This window comes from Cajanus cajan, chromosome 8 (assembly GCF_000230855.2).
Source record: "Cajanus cajan strain Asha chromosome 8, NIPB_CcT2T_4, whole genome shotgun sequence".
In the NCBI taxonomy this organism is placed as follows: domain Eukaryota; kingdom Viridiplantae; phylum Streptophyta; class Magnoliopsida; order Fabales; family Fabaceae; genus Cajanus; species Cajanus cajan.
In genome coordinates this window covers 50,441,369-50,445,666 of record NC_138524.1, presented here as the reverse complement: position 1 = coordinate 50,445,666, position 4,298 = coordinate 50,441,369, and the positions used below count along the sequence as shown (strand labels likewise).

At 29.6% G+C, this 4,298-nt stretch overlaps 1 pseudogene; it reads right to left on the bottom strand.

Annotated features, from left to right (window-relative positions):
• Nucleotides 1–570: 570 nt before the first annotated feature.
• Nucleotides 571–1,903, bottom strand: LOC109793284 (cytosolic sulfotransferase 15 pseudogene; annotated as a pseudogene).
• Nucleotides 1,904–4,298: the final 2,395 nt, after the last annotated feature.

The window sequence follows — 4,298 nt, the reverse complement described above, 5'->3', positions numbered from 1 at the left end:
TTTCCAAATAAAAATAAATAAATTGAACTCATATCACAATAATGATATATTGAATCCCATGGACTTAGCCGGACCAAACAAAATATAAATAATTAATTTGGAATGCGCGCGGGTAGAGGAAAATTTAAATAAAAAAAATCAAAAACGATGCAAATATTTGATACGGTTTTATGGAGATATTCTGTTTGGTGTAAGTTTACACCGTGAATCAATCAGAAATTATATTTAATATGATTTTTAAAATACTTATTAGAAAAGTTAACAAACTTACATAAATAGAAATTTGTAATTAGATGAGGATCAAAGTTAAAGAAAATTGAATAGAGTTATTGTACCATCTCGGTTTATTTCCGATATGGTCCCGGAGAGTAGTCCATTAAAGCCCTTTCGCCTTATAGGCTCAAGGCTAGAAGGCAAGTGTATTGTATCGATTTATTTCCGATACGACTCATAGGAAAATAACCGAGACCCTCCTCTCCTCACCATGTGGTGGAATAGTTATATTTTATGAAGCTAGCGAAATTGACTAAACTTGCTTAAATATCTCATTAAGCAAACGAATCCTTGATATTATCCAATCTGCATCATATATTTGCATTTTTTTTTCTTCTTTGAAAATTAAAAAAAAAAAAAAAATCCAAACACACATTTTCCATACAACTAATTCTAGATTGTAACAACTAAGCTTAAGGTAGCCACATGCATGTCTACACAACTTATGTTACTTCTTTATTCAGAAAATGAAAAGTCACGATAACATTTGTGCCACACCACACTGCTACATATATTCTTACTTTATTCTTGTGTCCCCACTCGTCACTAAGTAATCTTACCAATGCATTTTAAATGATAGACCCGATCCACTTAATTTTTCTTCGATGATATTTGATAATTTTTCTATCATAGAAGGAGAAAAGTAATTTACCCAATCCCCTACTTCACCCTTCCGAAAAAAGAACTTATTCTCAATGAGTCCAGAAAAATTTACTGTTCCAGATTTATTTACTTTCAAATCTTTCATCTTCTCAAAGCTACATAGTTCGATAATGCTTTCCATCAATCCATTATTACTTTCTTCCTCTTGAGTGAAAGGAAGACCCAAAAACTCTGCAATTCTTTTCACATGCAAATTGATATTCAATTTAAGATCCTCGTACTTTAAGAAGAGAACTTTGTTTGGTTTAGCCATGCTCTCATGCCAGTAGCCTAATATATGACTCCACCATGGACCAAACGGAACTATTCCGTTGCAATACATTTCAAAAGCTTCCTCTAGTGTTAATGCAGATAAAGACTCTGAGTTGATATTATTAGAGAAAGTCCATGCTGACACAAAATTGTCAAAGGGGTTCCTACATATATAAATTATCTTACAATTAGATTCAGTGACAGACTTTGGCAATGAAGAGAATGAAATATGGGTACCAAAAATTCTTGGCTCGGTCACTTTGGATAGGTGAAGAATTCGGTCATGTATATCACCACGAAAGATGAGTTCAAAGTAAGGCACAAGTTGATGAGGATTAGATGTAAGTAAAGGATGATTCTCTAAGGAAGGGAAGTGTTGGCGATTGACAATAGCAAAAGTAAGGGCTTTCAACCATGTAGTGCCAGATTTTAGTAAGCTGGCAACAACAACATCACTGTCTTTTGCTTGAAAATAATTTTGAAACTTGTTTACCTCTTTAATATATATTGGTGGCACCCAAAATTCTTGAAATAGATACAAATAAGGGTCTGCCCAACCCCTTTCTCTGCGGAGGGAGAGAAGTGGCTTGCCTGCTTCATTTGCTTGTTGATCATCACATGTTGAAGCCATTGCTAGAATATGAATGATTTCGGAATTTAGCTCACTGTAGGATAGCTTTTATAGCATCAAACACTATTTCAAAAAGTAATTAAGTATTTGTACCCGCGATGCACGTTCACACTTCGTTTTTATTTATATATAATCTGAGCGTTAATCAAGGGATATCTAAATTTGGTGTCTATCCTTTGAACCTTTTTTAATCTCTTAATTAATTTAGTTAACTATCCTTCCTTTTCACTAGTCTCGATAACCAACTCTATCTCCTTCACGGCTTCAAACATGGAACAAACCATAGATAAATACTGCTTGATTAATATCACTCTTGTCTATTCTGTTGTGATCAAATAAATTCTATATGGGGTTAATGAGTGTATTGCTAGCTAGTATTTATCTTGTTCCTAGTTTATCAAATCTATATCTAAAAGAGATATAAATTGCTATATAAAATTTAAAACAATTAGATTTAAAAAATTATTTATTAATATAATACAAATCAAAAGCTAAGTTCAAATTAAAAATAAAAGTTAAATAACAATAATAAATATTTTAAGCTACATATCCATATTAAAAGTAGAAAACCTGAAGTAACCAAATAAAAGAACTGATTAGTAGAATAACGATAATATTGTAGAACCAAATAATAGAAGAGTTTAACTTTTATATTTTGTATAAAATTTATATATAGTCAACTAACTAAAATTTATATAAGAGATGATTATAAAAAAAAAATTAACCATATATATTATCTCTCTCACATATACACACAAAATATATATATATATATATATATATATATATATATATATATATATATATGTATTTGGGTGTATAATAATAATGATATTTTTATTGATTAATAATGTAAAAGTGTAAGCATTTTTACATTGTTAATAGATGTACTATTCACTTGCAATAAAAATTAAAAATTATTTATATAAAGATTAAAATTTAGGATGCTCTCTTCCAAAGGACATACAAACACAATGCAAGGAAACAGAATATAAAATATAAAATAAAAATAAATTCATAATAGTAGAAATGAATTTTAATTAAACATGTTAAAATATTTTAGGCTGAAGTGGTTGAAAAAATAATATGTATTATTATATAAATTCTTTTATTATAAAAAATTAAATAATTATGTAAATAAATTATCTAGATTGTGAATGATCAATTTTATCCCGACTCACAAAAAAAATGAAATGCACATTTACTATGAAGAGGAGGAGCTCCCAAAGTATGGAGGCTACCATATCACAACAAGAAAGTTTGAAGTAAAAAAAAATGTTAAGTAGCCCAGAACGGGCCGTTCCAAATTCAGAACGGGCCGTTCTAAATTCGGAACGGGCCGTTCTTAGTTACAAAAAAGCACAACAACCCTAATTGAGAACGGGTTGTTCCAAAATGGGAACGGGCCATTCCGAATTTCAGAACGGGCCGTTGCGCGTTTAGAACGGGCCGTTTTGAATTTAGAACGGGTCGTTCCAGATTCACATTTAGCTCGTAATGGAATGATCCAGAACGGGCTGTTCTGATTTTGGAACGGGCCGTTCTGGTCAAGTCTGACGTCTATAAATAGACGTCTCAGGCATTGTTTTCAGGGCAGAAAATTTCGTCCAAAATTCCTTAGAGCTCGAAATTTCTCTTTCTCTCTCCTCTATATTTCTTGAGATTTTTTGAGAAATATTGTAGTGTGTTAGGTCGCCAAAAAGCGCCTAATAAATCGTTATACTCGAATATTCAACAAGTTCAAGCATCTCATTTGGTATCATTTCTTTTCTTTTTATTTATTTATTTTTTATTTTTATTATTTAATAATTGTTTGTACATAGTGAATATGATTTGTTGTCTTTAAAATAATTGTTTAAAAAGTATTTATTATACAACAAATAACAATATTAATTGAATAACATTTTTATCTCTAACATTATTTGGTTCTAGGGATTTAATGACTAGTCATTTGCTGGCTTAAACTTTCCTGTACAAAATTTCTTTTAAAAAAACATAGAGATATGTTGCAACCAATAACGTTAATTAAGTAGCACTTCTATTTTTAACGTTATTGGAAGGATTTATTGATTAGCCATTTGCTAATTTGAATCCTTATGCAAAATCTATTTCTTTAGATAAAAAATGTAAACATAATTTTGCTTCAGGTATACTTATTTTTATGGTTAATGATATTAATTGAGGAGCACTTCTATCCTTTTATATCATGTAAATCATAAAAGTTAATAGAATAATTATTCATTGTCCTAAGCTTTAAGCATAATTTAGTATCAACAAATAAAAATCAATAACATTGATTGAATAACAATTCTATCTTTCATGTTATTGGAAGGGTTTATTGATTAGTCATTTGCTAACCCAAATCCCTACAATTTTCTAATAAAAATACAAAAAAGGGCATCTCACATTAAAAAATATATATACATATATACATTTCTAAGGAATAAATTAAATATTTATAAATTTATATAATTTTGCG